This window comes from Sturnus vulgaris, chromosome 15 (assembly GCF_052056855.1).
Source record: "Sturnus vulgaris isolate bStuVul1 chromosome 15, bStuVul1.hap1, whole genome shotgun sequence".
Classification (NCBI taxonomy): Eukaryota; Metazoa; Chordata; class Aves; order Passeriformes; family Sturnidae; genus Sturnus; species Sturnus vulgaris.
This window is the reverse complement of record NC_142257.1, coordinates 8986927-9002314: the sequence shown is the minus strand read 5'-3', so window position 1 is coordinate 9002314 and position 15388 is coordinate 8986927.

The window sequence follows — 15388 nt, the reverse complement described above, 5'->3', positions numbered from 1 at the left end:
CATGTTGAAAATATATGTGCAGATGCATGTGTATATATATATGAACAAATAATACCTTATCACTGATCAAAAATCCTGCTTGCTACTCTAATGCCAACAAATGTATTTTTTAGTCTTCTTGGATCACTTGCTGCCAAAATTCCCACATGGCATGCTTGCATAATAAAATAATATTAAAACAGCAACTCCATTGATCTTCAAAACCAACTGCACTTCATTTTTCTACATGAAAAGATGATTGAGAGATTTATGTATGATATTCCTATATTCCTACAGTTAAGACTAAGGTACCTAGCAGGAGTACAGTTCAGCTTTGGACTGTATGGAATAATTTGTCTTCATGTAATACCAGTAAAGGTCTCTAATTATTTAACTGCTTACAGGGTTTATAACATTAGCTCAAATTCCTTACATTAGGCTCTTTATTTGCTTTTTATTCTGAAAAGATGTGATAGCCTTTGGAAGGAAGACAAACTGGAATTTTTTTCTAGATAAACAGAAACTGGAGCTATGACTTGGCTGGAAATTTTCTTGATAACTTTTTTACAGACTAGATTTCACTATTTCAATGCTTCTGAGTTTTCTTCTTCCCACTCTGCTTTTCTTTTCTTTTTTTCCTTTAAATGGGAAGGACCCTTTCTTCCTTCTTTCTGCTTTTTACAGACTGAGCAAAACATGAGGCAATAGAACTGGGGACTAATGTTAGTGCCAGACATTTCCCAGTGGGCAGACAAAACAGGAAAGTCAAATTCTAACTTGAAAAATATGAAAAACCCTCGGTGAAGATGCCCAAGGGCCTAAGGCATGGGCCAGATACTCAGCTCTCATTAGTGCCTGTGGATCTGTGAGCACCAGTGAGGCATTCCCGGCTCGTCGGTGCTGGGATTACACCGGGATTTACAGTCTGGGGAACACGGAGAGCTCAGGCCTGGCCAGCGCTTACAGGTGACAATTTGATGTGATAGGTTAATTCCAGATGTTGCACAGCAATAAGCAGCTGTGCTATTTTCCCCGGGATCCTCTCACTGCTCTTGCTGATGAGTTCATCCTCCCACAGGTAACGCCTGGAGCAGCAAACCCAGGGGCGGGGCTGGGAAGGCAAAGGAGTCCCCGCTGGCAGCGAGGAGCCTTCCACAGGCAGGAAGATTTTGCAATATATTCCTCATTTGCTGAACTAAGGCTTTTATGGGACAATAGTGCAGTGTGTGCTCTGTAAAAGCCAAGGGAGTGAAGGACAGCAGGGAAACCAGAACAATGAGAAATAAATAGCCCATGGAAGGTATGCAGCCTGCTTCCTTCTCTGATTTTTGGTTTAAATTCAGTTCTTAGACAGCATTGCACCTATCCCCATACTAAAATCACTATTGCCCGCTATCCTTATTTCTTCCTTTAGGTTACTTAGAGCCTTCCAGACTTTAGGGAGAAAAAAATATTAAATTAATCATTGTTAAAAAATAATAATTATTTAATGCATTTGTTCATTAATCTACTAATCAAGATGTGTAAGAATATCAAGCGTTTCTTACCACAACCAAGCAATCCCAAACCTTTGCCTGGTGGAGATTACCAGCCCTGTTTTCAGTGTTGAGGTATGGTGCAAATCAGGGGGGCTGTGGTCAGGGCCCCCCCAGGGCTGCCCTTCCTGGTGACAGTGGTCCCCATCTGCAGGCTGTCCCCAGGCCATGGAGCAATGGCAGCCACCACAGGACTCCCCACACATGAGTGCTCTGACATAAACACTTCATGGAAATCCCCCAGAGCTCATAATGCCATTTTTAAAAAATTACTATTTTGGCTCGGAGCAGTATAGACTTACTGGAAAATGAATAACCACTGTTACAAGTGTCAAAACTAAACATTTGCTTTGCTCCCCCCTTTCACCCATCACCTTTTTCCCTCAAGGTCTCTGTGTTTCCATCCCACCTTGCTTCCCAGGCTGGAGCCAGTGCTTGGGGATTCCTGGGTGTTCTGGACCAACCATAACACTTACTGGAAAATAATTGCATGGTTTTGCCCTTTATAGGGGACTAATAAGGGGACACTTGTGCTTTCCACCATACTTGTCTGCACCTCAGGAGAGCTGTGGTCAGGCTCGAAAGTCCCCATCACCAAGATGAGCTGTGGGAGGAGGTGGAGGCAACCTGAGGTGGACAGGAGGGAGGTACTGGGAGGCATTAGGTGGCAGGTCTGGTGGATGCAGGTCTGGGGATGCACAGGGCTCAAGGGAAAGGAGACATGCTGTTATGCTAGCACAGGGGACCCTAGTTTCGCAGGTTTCTGGAGTTTTGGTGAGATTTCCTTTAGTTCCATTTTCTTTAAGTAACAATTGCTGTGAGGCAACTCCCCAGGGCATTGGGGAAGGGAACAGGGAGTATGGGAAAGGGTGGGAGGATGGAAAGCAAACCCACCTTCCAGGTAGGGAGAGGGCTCTGGGAAACAGGTTTCTCCAAATTTCCTCAGGGAAAACCTGAAGCACCCAGCTTCTGAGACCTTGTTTTGGAGAGAGCCAGTGATCTTCTCCTAGGGCCAAGGATCTGGTAGCAGTGGAGGAAAAATGAAATAAATCATCACTGGAACTGTGTGAGAGGCAATGGGCTGACTCAGCACTTGTGGTCTTACTGTCACACAGACACATACTTTAGTGGTTTTATCTCAGGAAATTTGGAGGACTGGTTCCAAGCACTGTTGGCCATGCTGGGCTCTCCTGGCTGATGTGAATCTAGGAAGGGTTCAGCCTCCAGCTGCTTTTCAAATGGATGTGATGTCAGCTATCATCTGCAAAATTAGTGGATTTGAGTTAAAATGAGACACTAACGTCTCTGAGGAGATATCTGCGCTCTTTTACAGCACATGGTTGGGCTATTTTGCAACCAAACCTTGTTGTTTGGGATTTTTGCTGAGTTCCTCAGTTTTCTGCTTCACCCCTTTATGGTACATTGCTGTGGAAGTGATGCTGATGGTGAAGCTGGTTTAACTCTAGGCAGAACATCTCAACTCACGACATCTCTGCAGCACAAAGAGGTGAGCAAGGGCTGATATTTTGGTTTATCTAGCAAATGTCTGGTGCTTGTTCTGAGGCTGCACTCAGGAGCAGTTTCATACACTCAGAGGTGTTTGCCAACCTTCCCTGGTGCTTTGGGTGTCCACACTGGGCACCTTGTCCTGTTGAGCTCCAACACAGGCTGTGGGTTGGGTCCTACACAGGTCAGCATTGAAGCCCATAAACAAGGAATAAATCTCCAGAAGTTGAATATTTCATCCTGTAGGCCTGGGAGAGATTTGCTCAGATGACTTACATTAATTTTAATGGAAACTGTGCGCAGAAACCACAAGCTTAAATCAAGAAGATTATGCCAAAAGAACAGACTTCATATTCATAAATCCAAATGACAGACTCCAAGTGGGTCTTTCTGTTCACTGCAAAGAACCCATCACTATTTTCAGCTTCTTAGAGCTGACAAAATGCCAGCCTTCATGGGGATCAAGTTTTGGAATGGTTTTTGTAATTCAAGGATAAAGGAAGAAATCTCCCCAAGTAGGGTCATGTTAATAAGCAGCTGCACTAAAGGAACAGTTCTTAGATACTTCAGCACAAGTTCTGGCTTGGCATCTCATTGCAGTCTCTGTGCCAAGGTGGGATGAGCTGCTGAATAACATTTCCTTGTGGTGGTGTGGTTGGGAGCAAGGCAAAAGACATTGCATCAGTCCATCCTGCCTGCCCTTCCCAGTAAGGAGACTGGCACTTTGCATGGAAGAAACAGTCTTTCCTGCCCAGCTGTACTTTTAAAATCCCATCCATTAACTGCAATGAGAGGAGGAAAAAATACAATCTCCAGGAATCTCCACAAGGGATAGATAGTATTGAGTTTTTTGAGGATAATTTAGCTTGACAAAGTACCTCTTGAGCTTGTATGGAGATGGAGATGGAGATGGAGATGGAGATGGAGATGGAGATGGAGATGGAGATGGAGATGTAAGACAAATCCAACACAGCAATTACAAACTGATTAAAATGCAATTGAAGAAAGTGATGAAATCTGATGTAGTGCAACAGGTCAAGAAAGTCATGACAAGTCTTTGGGCAAAGAAAAGGACCTGGTAGACAGGCTTGGAACGAAAATCCTGTTGCATTCTGTGCCTGAAAGGGCGCCTTGTCACAGAGTCACAGCCTTCTCCATGAGCAAGACAAGAACACCACCACAGGGCTCTTCTTGCTTTTGTGAAAGGAACAGTCAGAAGATTTCCTTCTCTTCTGTCCTGAACTGCTCCCAGCCAGCCCTCCCACCTGCTCCTTTTCTCCAAAGCCATCCTGACCTTGGTACCTGCTTGACTTTCTACCTTGCTCCCTGCGACTGGCATTGCCACCTCAGAAGTCTAATGCCACTAAACTTTTGAAGAACCTCACAGCTTAGGGCTGTCAAACTCTACTGGCTGGAGGCGTATCTGCTACTTGTTTCTCTCTACCGATGCTGAAATGCCTGTGCAATGTGGTGCCCTGTGACAGTGCTCCAGCAGCAGCTCTAGGGCAGGTCTCAAGACCAGCTGGGATGAGGATCTCCTCATGACCCATCAGACAGCAGCCCTGTTTCTGGGGAAGGAAGGAAAAACCATCCCTGAAAAACCCGCTTTTGGAGGCAGGGCAGAAAAAGCTTTTCTGCCAGGAAACAGTAGCCATCACTAATGAACAGGGAGCCACTTGTCATTAGGCTCTTGTCAGTGACTGACATGTTTGTGGCTCTGGACATCTGGAAGGGATTTAGCAGAAAGGTCTGGTTCCTTTGACACTGCTAATCTCCCTGGCTGATGGATTTGAGGGGAATGAGATAGAAGGAGAAAACTGAAGATCCAAGGGCTGATTCTTCCCACATGTGAAATAAATAAAGGATCTGCTCAGGAAAGAGGGTAAACAACACCATCCTGCAGCATCAGCCACTTTCTCTTGCTTTTCCCTTCTCCAGTTATTTATTGGAGGTAACTACAATGTGTGGAAAGCAAAACATGCTCAGACCCCCAGGGTGTGGGTTTCTGCAGCGTAGAGGACAGTCAGGGACTCTCCCCTCTCTGACTCCCCAGCCACCTTCCCCTCCTAGACAGAGTGTTTAGGGCTCAGTGATGTTTCTGTACAGAGCATGTGAGCAGAGCTTGAACTACACCCCAGACCACTTCCTGCTACAAACTCTCACCCAGATTTTTGAGTACTTTCGAGGCTCAGCCTGTGACTCTGTCTTTGGACCTTGTCCAGCATGACCCCAGCAGACCCCACTGCTGACCTGAGACAAATGTGGGAGTCCTCCCACTGCTGCAGACTTGGGGGAGAGACACAGGGACCCAGAGATTTTAACTATTGGTTTCATCTTTCTGTGGCATAAGAAAGAAGAGTTATGGCAAAAATTGGCAGAGAGATTTCCCAAAGTCAAATCTAGTGGCTGGTGATTGGGACACACCTTGTCTGTTGGAGACCCAAGCTTGGCTCTAGGTAAAGGGGCTGCTCTGGGTTAGTCATGCTCAGAAATCAGTCTTACAGAAAATTGCACAGCTAAAATCTGATTCAAAATAAGGGACATGATCTGCCTTTACAATCTTCTTGACTACTTGGTTGTCAGATTCTCCTGAGTGACTCAAATTTCATCTTGACTGAGGTTTGGGAAACTTTCCAGCTGCAAATGCCACCCACAATAAGTTGGTTGTTCTTTCCCTTGGTTCGGTCCTGCTCAAGATAACCTCATGCCTAGACATGGTGCTGATATAAATTGTGTACTGATGAACAACATATTTCTATGAGTATGACACATTATTTGGACAATTATCTTAAGCATGGCATTCCTAAAATATACCATTCGATGTCTCATGGTCTTTTTTTAGTACCATCTGGGCTAAAATAAAAAGGGTCTGTCCAGGACCCACGAGCTCAGACCTCAGTAGGATTCACATACAATTCCTAATTTGGACAATTTCGGATTCGAACAGTTACTGGAGGAAAATGGTCAGGGAATTCCCTGGTTCTTCAGTTTAAAGTGTAAATCACCAAAGGCCAGTAAAAGCTAAAGAGCAAGTCAAAGATACCTTAGCTAACTAAACAAGCGTGCCCAGCAGTAATCAGCTCAGAGAGCCTTTAAATAACCTTTAAAAAATGCTTAATCATACTCTTTTCTTCACATTTGAGAAGGATTTTTACTTAAAAGAGCTTTCAGGAAGTTTGACAATTGGATTTTGCCAAGTTCTGGAAAGTTAGAGCAATGGGTGCCCAGAGTTGGTGCTGGAAATTCAGTGTTGGCAGCCCTGATGTGCTCTGGAACAAGTCTTTGTGTGTGTTAATGGGTCAGTATTTGCACATCATGTCCCTAAACCCATGTGCTTTTTTCCTGGCCAGCTCCAGACAAGGATAAGTGTGCTCCATCTTCCACCTACCCGACCTGGCCTCTAGAAAAAAAGGAGAGTCTGGGATTCAACAACCATGACCTCATCCAGGGAGTTTCACATTACTGAGGATTAGGACCATATGACTGGAAAGCCCATTTGATAAATATTTGCTCCTGCTCATGGATAAAGCATCTCTCCTGCAGCAGCTAGAGGAGGGAATGTTGTCTTCCCTCTTCTCCTGGCTCTGCTGGCACGCTCAGTTCCTGGTGTTAATCAGCCCATCCCTGTGCTATAATAAAAGAAACAAATGTGTCCACTTGCCAGCTTTGGAGTTGGAGAGTGATGAGTGTGGACAGTGCCAAACCATTGTGAAAAGCAGACTTAGAAGAATCAAAATCTAATAATGAAGAAATTAGTCGGTCTTGATTGTGTTAGAACTGCCAGACTAATAGTACTGAAATCCTCCTGGGCCAGAGCATCACTGACTCATTTTCTCAGTAGCTGGCAACTCTGCTTTTTAAAAGTAGTGGTGGAAACTACTTCAGTTTTAAGAAAATCTTTATTTGTAGTGAGGTTTTACTTCATCTGAATTCCAGATTTCCAGGCACTTGGGGCTAATGGGAATACAAACTCCTATTGCATCACACCAAAGAAATAACTTCTTGTATTCTTCCTGTCAATGCCCAAAGCTGAGTTTGTTGACCATTTCTGAGTGAGAAGTCCCACCGAAATCGAGAGATCAGTTTGCCTAAAGAAGAGGAACTGGATTTTAGCCCAAGATGTCTTGCTTTACAATGTGCTCTGTATCCTATAAAATCCATGTCTCCAGTTTCTCACTGCTTTGGCTATGCCAAAGTCCTGGTGCCTGTTCAGACATCCTCTATAAGACCTATTCCCACACCTGCATCTCTTGTAAAAAGCCATAAACCTATGTGCATGTGAGCTCAGAAATGTGTGTGTGCTTTGCAGGACAAATCGGTCCATGTCTGCTTCAAATACTTGACTGAAACCTGTAGAAAACGCTGTTCCTTGTATTTTACGGAAAATAAGCGACATGGCCCTGGCTGGCTGTAAAAGTGTTTTATCCAGGAACATATGTCTGTACATTGAACTTGCATAATGAAGGCAATTATTTTCCATTCAACCCTCCTGACTTATATTGCAACGTTCGTTCTCAGCAGTGGTGAGGAAATGGATCCAAAACACTCCAGCTCTGCCTGGCCCTTTATCAAGGAGCCTCTGCAAGCACTGCAGATTATATTATTAAATCATTCCTCCTAGAAACAATCACTAGCCTTGTCATGTTATCTACTCAGCTGTAATGAGAAAACCACTGCAACGTAATTAAGGCATATATCCCCCAAAATTCCTCATGGTGACGATAGACTTGCAATATCTAATTGAGAAGTGTGTGTCTGTACAGTTTTGAGGTTTCTAGGTGCATGTGCATCACGGACTGGGGGAAAGCTCTGCTTTTTGGGCATGCAGCCCCAAAGCAGACAGTGGTGAATGGTATGTCTCTGTCTGAGGAAACAGAAGGAAAAGGTGAAACACAGACATGAAGGAGCTGGCGAGGTACAGAATCACCTTCAGAGTGTGATGTCAAGGCTGAAGGAAAGCCTGGGGAGGTGTTTTGCTGACAATGGTGTGATGCCAGACAGAGAGGTCATGAGGTGATTTTGCTCTTGTACCTACACAGTCCAGCCCTGTGGAGATCAATGTGGAGGTGGCCAGTGACATCTTTCCAAGCTGTTACAGAAACCAAGAGGGAAGATCTGTCAGTTTTCTCCCTCTCAGTTGTGTAGGACCCCTCCAGTGTCAGGTGTATCAAACAGAACTATTAAGGTTGGAAATGACCTTTAAGATCATCACTTCCAAATATCAACCCAGCACTGCCAAGCCCACCACTAAACCATGCACCTAATACCACAGGGCCACATCAAAACATTTATTGAACACCTGTATAACTCTACAAAACTAGGATATCAGGGATGTACAAATACTACATGTAGGAGATACCAATAATTTTTTAATTTTCATAATGATTTCAAGCCCTATTTCTTCTCTTAGATGCAGCATCCCTTCTTAAGCTGTGACTCAAACAAGGCAAGGCATCCCTGAGAAATACTCTGTTGCTCTCCAGTTTCTTAACTTCCAAGAACTTAATGATTTCAAATATTTTTAATATGCTCCTAACTGCAAGAACCCACAAGGCTTGGATAAACCTTTGGGATTACTTCAGAAGTATGGATAATACATTGGAAAATGTACAGTAGGGAACTTGCTGCCACTTCTGTGCTTTAATGGCTCTTTTTCTTTTCTTCCATAACACATGTAATGCATGGAGAGATTCTTGTGCAGAGACCTCCTGATCTGTGAGCAATGCCCACCTTGCCATGTTGGGTGTAGAATAGTAAAATGTGAAAATCTGAAATAATTGTTCTGAGCCACATAGGCACTTTTTGAGGCTGGCCTTGAAGTCAGAGTTTTGTCATGTTTTCAGGGAGCTGAACTTCATCCAGAGTCTCTAGGTGAACAGGAGCAGCAGCCTTCTGGCTATGCACCTCCAGTTATGAGATGGTCTATTGACATAATGGGGTTTGTGTATCTTTTTGGCAGGCAATGCCTTCTTCTGCCTGCTCTGTTTAACCAGAATTAAAGAGTATCTTGGGGTTTGTTCGTTTTCTTTCTTTTTTTTTTTTTTTTAAGGAAGTTCCAATATATCATAATAAGCTAAATTAATTCAGATTTCAAAGCTTAGTGTCCCAAAATAACAGTCAATTGTAATTTGGCTCAGGATGCTCCAACGTTTGCTCTCTTCCTGCATTACAACATGGCCTGGGGCCAACTTCAGCAGATTACTGTGCTGATGCTGGGTGTCTATCAGACCTTTAAATCAAATAGAACAGGCCAGAAAAAGCTTGCTTTTATCATTTTTAAGGTCTGCAGACTGCTCCTCAAGTGCTTTGCTCTCCAGTGATGCCACAGACTTCTCCATGGCTTATGCAGGTATTCAAGGAAATGAATATTCCCCAGAAAGATATGTCAGAATAAGATTTCTTAGGGGTTTTCTACTTCATTGCTGGCTTGCTGAAAGCAAGAAGATAAATTGCAGGATAAGGAATAAAATGAGAACATGCGAGAGCTAGAAATGCCTTGTGGGAGTGGTTTTCTATCTCTCTTTTTTTATTTTTCATATACATGGATGATATGAATAAGTGACACTGAATTATTCCCTGAAAGTTGAATTGCTACTTCTTGTGACTTCTGCTCTGTAAATCTACTGTATCATATATCTACAATATTTGGCAGTGGGAAGGAGGAGAAAATAGAAGACAGATGATGAGATACCAGCTTGGCCCATAGCTCTACTCCTGAGATTCATCAGGTTTGTTTTGGGTGTGTGCCTGCCAACAAATGAGAGAGCAAGAGCAATAGAGAGGTGTTCTTAAAAAGACTTTTCTCAAAGTCTCTAATGTGGGAAGATACTTGCAAGCTTATATGATGAAGTAAGAGAATTGTTTTGTTTATACAAGAGAAGATAAAGCACATATTTCTTCCATCACAATGATACATTAAAAGGAAGCAGAATATTGTGTGTAATTGCCTTTTTGGCCAGCACTCGCAAGGCCCCTGAGGACAGGACAAGGAATGCCTGTCCCATCTAACTCAGGGCAACAACCCTGCTTAAATACTTGGGGGAGGCACTTTAGCACTGCTCAGTGTAGATTAATTGGGCCAGACCTAACAAGACCTACAACAGTATCATCACCTTTAATCGGAGAAGAGAGACCAAACTGTACTTGGGCATGTAGTGACAGGACAGAGGGGAGTGGTTTTAAACTGACAGAGGGCAGCATTGGATGGGATATTTGGGAGAAATTCTTCCATGTGGGGGTAATGAGGCCCTGGCACAGGTTGCCAGTGGCTGTGGCAGGGCCAGGTTGGATGGCACTTCAAGCAATCAGGTGTCAGAGACTGAAATGTTACAATTTATGGCTAAAACATCTTCATGAAGGACTTATATACTGCCTATTATAGCAAAACTGTATAAAAGCTTCGGAGAAGACCACCACACCCTAACTAAGACCCTGCACTGCTCATTGATGGAGATAAAATAAAGTGACTCAGGTCTGGGCTGGGGGAAGAAGAATACATTCACAGAGGGATCAAGCTTCGCACCTTCAGGGTGGAGACCAGAGCCCCGGGGTTATCAGCTGCCAGGCTCACACAGACCCTCACACCAAAGGGCTGGGGAAGGAGAGGTTTCGGGTGTGTGGTGGAAAAGCCTCTGGTGAGAGGCAGTGAACACCCATCCTCCACTGTGCAGACTAGCTCAGCTGAGGGCCCCTTCACCCAGGGAAAGGGCTGCATCCATGTGAAGAACAGCAGAGGGGGTGTCATGGCCCATCAAAGGCCTCCCCAAAGGGGTCCCCAGACCCTGCACCAGACCCTCAGTGTTGGAAGGGACAGTGCCAAACTGGCCCCCTGCAAGGGAGGCACCTGGGCGTTCCCACCTGGCCCAAACATGTGTTAATCCACTGGATTCTAGACTTGGCACTGTGGCAGGGGACCTGCACCCCCAAGGAGACCAGATGGAGGGAAACCATGAGATGTCATTGGGTCCTCCAGAAGGGGGATATGTTTCTATCTAACCCCTTTCACTCTCTCCCTGCCCTCCCCAGCCCCACAAACTTTTCTATTTCTTTATTTTTTTCTTTTCTCTTTCTTTCTCCTTGCCTCTTTTACTATTAAACAAAATGTATCACTTTCTTTGGAACCAACATTGAGCCTTGTTTAGCTTTAATCAAGTTTTGGGGTATATTTCAAACCTTTCTGTGTTTGATTCATTTTATTCACAGAGACTTCGTTTTCTTTGCTCTTTTGCGTTTAAACCACACCTCTTCTGTGTTTGTAACACATGGTCTAGGATCCTCTTGTTCTAACCAACCTGTCATGGGCAGGGACACCTTCCACTAGACCAGGTTGCTCAGATCCCCATTCAACCTGGCCTGTTATGTATGTTACTGCATGTTACTGAACATATATGTATTTTATGTATTATACTACTTTATTAGCGTGTTACTGTATATAATTATAACACTTCAAACATATAGAGGGCCTTTTGGACACAGTTTGAAGTGGAGCTAGAACATAAATCTCATTAATTCCCTGTTGTGTGTGGTAGGGGCAAGTGGAATTAGCTCTCTTCCTTTTCCAGCATGCTCTGGATACATCACATGGAACTGTCTGCAAAGTGAAACGAAGAGGATTATATGATCTTTATCGGGATCTTTTTACAAGACTGATGTGTGAAAGCAAGAGCATGGTGTGAGGAACCATCTGCCACATCGTTAACACGTTGGACATGGAAAGCAGACCCAAAAGGCAAATGTGGGAGCATTTGGGACGAAGAAGTTGTTCAAAAAGAGCTAGAAAGACACAGAAGGGAAATATATTCCCCTTATGTTAGCATGGATAGTGAAAACAGGGAACAAAGCGGGAGTGTGGGATGAGATGGGATATATTTCACACCAAGATAGGGCCAGGCTTGTGGTTACTGTCGCTTCCCACCATAACTGATTCCTCTGAGCTTCCAGCCCAAACCAGGCACAAGCTGCTGGCTGTCAGCACTGCAGTCACCAGGGAATATTGCTCTGTGATATTCTGAACCCACCTCTCTGGACCATTTGTTGTTTGCTTCATCCCCATTTGTGCTGGATCCTGCTCTGTCCCATGCAGGACTGTGCCTCCAGCCATGGCAGCGATCTCTCCACCTGGTATTCCAGAAACATACAGGAGGGAATTGAATGAAGCATCACCTTTTTATTCTTCCAAATAAATTCTGCTGAATGTCAAACAAAAGCACAACAAAGATGCTCAGAGCTACTTTCAGTGCTTTTTCTGTCTGTGAGAACAAGAGCAGATGCTACTCTGGGGGAAAAAAATTCAACCTGAAATCACCATGAAGTAAAGCTCTGAATGAAATGGAAATTCAGCCTGCTGCAGGAATGTGAGGGTTACCAAATATCACTATGACTTTTTATTTTTGGAATTAGAGATTATACTAGTATGAGGATAGCAGAAATTTAATAAGGCAGACAAATACAAATAAACCACTTTCAGTTCTATGTTGTTGATTATTTACCTTGAAACTATTACTAGAGTGGTGGAAAGGTGTTTTTTCTCTAAAAGCTCTCCTTCCGGCCTTTCTGTGCAACTCACAGAACAAGGTGAAAAATATTTATGGTCTTAATGATTCAGTAATTTCAACCTTCAGTTTTGTTTATACAGGAAGAGCTTTTTAAATAATAGATGTTTATTATTGCTGAAGATGTCTTCGATTGGCTTAGGGTATGTCTTTCGATTCCTCCCTTTTTGTGGAGCAGCTGTTATGTCTGAAATGTGTACAGAAGGGTCTATTTGTGTAAGTGCAATTTTCTACGTGATTGATTTCAGAGTATTTGTATGAGTGTGCAGAGAGTCCACTGCCCATGGATTTCGTTTCAAACTAAACATCCGTCTGGAAACAGAGGTTAAAACAAGTGCAAATCAAAGCACTGGTTATTCACAAATAAGTTTGTTACAGTCTGATAGCCAAGTATATTTAAATATTTCTTTGCAACACTTGAACTGCTCTCAAACAGATTCTAGAAGCTAATTGCAAGCTTAGTCAGTACAGAAAGTCCTGTTGGAGAGGAGTAATGAATAAAGATGCACTGAAGAAGAACGAGGAGGCAGCTGGACTGGAAGGGAGGGATGGGGAGGAAGTAAACCAGCAGTGGTAGATAAAACCAGTGAATTTGCCTCCATGTGACTCAGGGACCAGGACATGTCAGTGCTGGGCACAGCATGGCAATGGGGCTGTCCCATCCCTCCCCACACTCACCCTGACCCATCACAGCTGGCTGTCCCTCCTCACTCCCTGTTGGCTTAATCTCCAGGGAAGCATTTCACTGGGAAAAATCTTTGTCAAGTTAATTTCCAACACTTTGGGTTCAACAAACTTCTGCTGGATACAGTGCAGCATTTGGTGTCTCAAGGACATCAACCCTCATTCTGGAAGGTTGTAACAGGAACACGGTGGTCCTGGTGAGCTCATCCCAGGACAGGCAGCAGGACAAGCAGTCCTGTGCTCCTGGGGAAACATGCTCTTCTGAGGATCTGGGGTTCCTGCTCCTTGGGGTGTCTGAGAGAGAAGCTCATACATCTATAAACCAGCTTTGTGAGTGAAAGGGACCTTGTGATTCCCAAAACAGCAGTCTAGCATATGGGGGCAAGGCAGGAGCCTATATCCAGGGGCTTGGCTCTGCCATCATGTGGGATCTTTGATATTCTTTACAGAGAAATTGCAATTGGCTGCTGTTTTCCGAGGACGCAGCAGTTGGCAGTGCCTTTGCTTGATTTCCCTCTGCTTTTCATTCTACTTTTTAACAGTTTTAAGCCTTCCCCTGGCAAAAAAAAATGGAACGGGTGGTGGAGGAAAAGTTAGACCAAGGGGTCTAACTCTGGCCTGGAAAAATGCACAAGCATCAGATCAGGCTTCACAGCTGAAAATCTTTGCCCAGAGCCAGGGAACCAAGTCACCCCTTTCTGGGCAGAGCATAGATCACTCCTTTCTTTTACACAGAGAACTGGAGGCTCATAAAATTGCCTCTATTTTATAGGGGTGCATCTGAGGCTCTCAGGCCATATTTGAGAGGGTATAAAACATCACCTTTTCCTCAGAAATACCTGAGACCTCTGTTTCTTATCCTTTACTCCATTACTGGAGTCATGAGCCTTTGCAGGTAAGATTTCATGATTTACCTACTTAGATGGAGGAAGTAATGAAACACTCCCTGAGGAGAGGAAACCTGGCTGAGGAATGGTTTAATGAATTTTATCCAATAAGCATTAACGGGTTTTATGCAGATCAGATTTATTTACTGTGGGGAAAAAACATCTTTGTACATTTAAAGTGCTTAATATTGTTAAAGATTTTTTCTCTTTGGCTCAGTGGCCGCTTGCTGGACACGTTTCAATTCCCATCCTTTGCTGAGCAGCTGCCCTTGCTGGCCACTGCCCAGTCTACATAGCCACGGGAGGATTTTGCACAGATCTGTCCCCTAGGGCAAGTGGCCCCAAAGGACCCCTTTTGCTTCCCAGGCAGATTTAGGGAGGAAAGAGCCCTTCAACTTTGATGTCAGTCCAATCAGAGCAAAGCCTTTACAAACACTGGGATGCTGCAGTGAATCATAGAATCACACAAAACTTTGGTTTGGAAGGAACTTACAAACTCATCTTGTTCCAACCCCTGCCATGGGCAGGGACACCTTCCACTACCCCAGGCTTCTCCAAGCCCCATCCAACCTGGCCTTGAACACTTCCAGGGATGGGGCAGCCACAGCTTCTCTGGGCAAACCTGTGCCAGGACCTCCCCACCCTCACAGGGAATTTCTTCCTAATATCAAATCTAAATCTCTCCTCTTTTAGTTTAAAACCATTCTCCTTTGTCCTAACACTATCTACCCACATAAAAAGTCACTCTCTTTCCTTTCTGTAAGCCCCTTTTAGGTACTGTTAGGGTCTCTAAGATCTCCCTGAAGCTTCTTTTCTCCAGACTGAACACCCCCAACTTTCTCAGCCTAAGAGCTCCTGCTTTAACTTGGTTTGGTATAAAAGCAACAAGAAACCTCTTGCCAAGGGTGACCCCTGCCAGTGCTGGAAGTCGACACCAAGAGGGACTGAGGGGACCTGGAGAGGCAGCGCAGGTGACATTCCCGCGGCGTGGGTAGGGTTGGGCAGAAGCCAGGAGGCAGCTCCCCCCGGGCAGGAAGATCATGAAGGGGCTGGAGTCAGTGGGACACCCGGAGCGTGGCAGTGCAACCACCCGCTCTGAGTCCCGACGGGGGGAGGATGGAGGGAAAAAGTCCTGATGAAGTAGAAATTGAAGATGAAACGCTGGTCTGGGAAGGGGGATATAAAGCATCCTTGTCTACTTAACCCCCCTGGCGCGGTGGGTCTCCGGGGCACGAACGGAGCGACG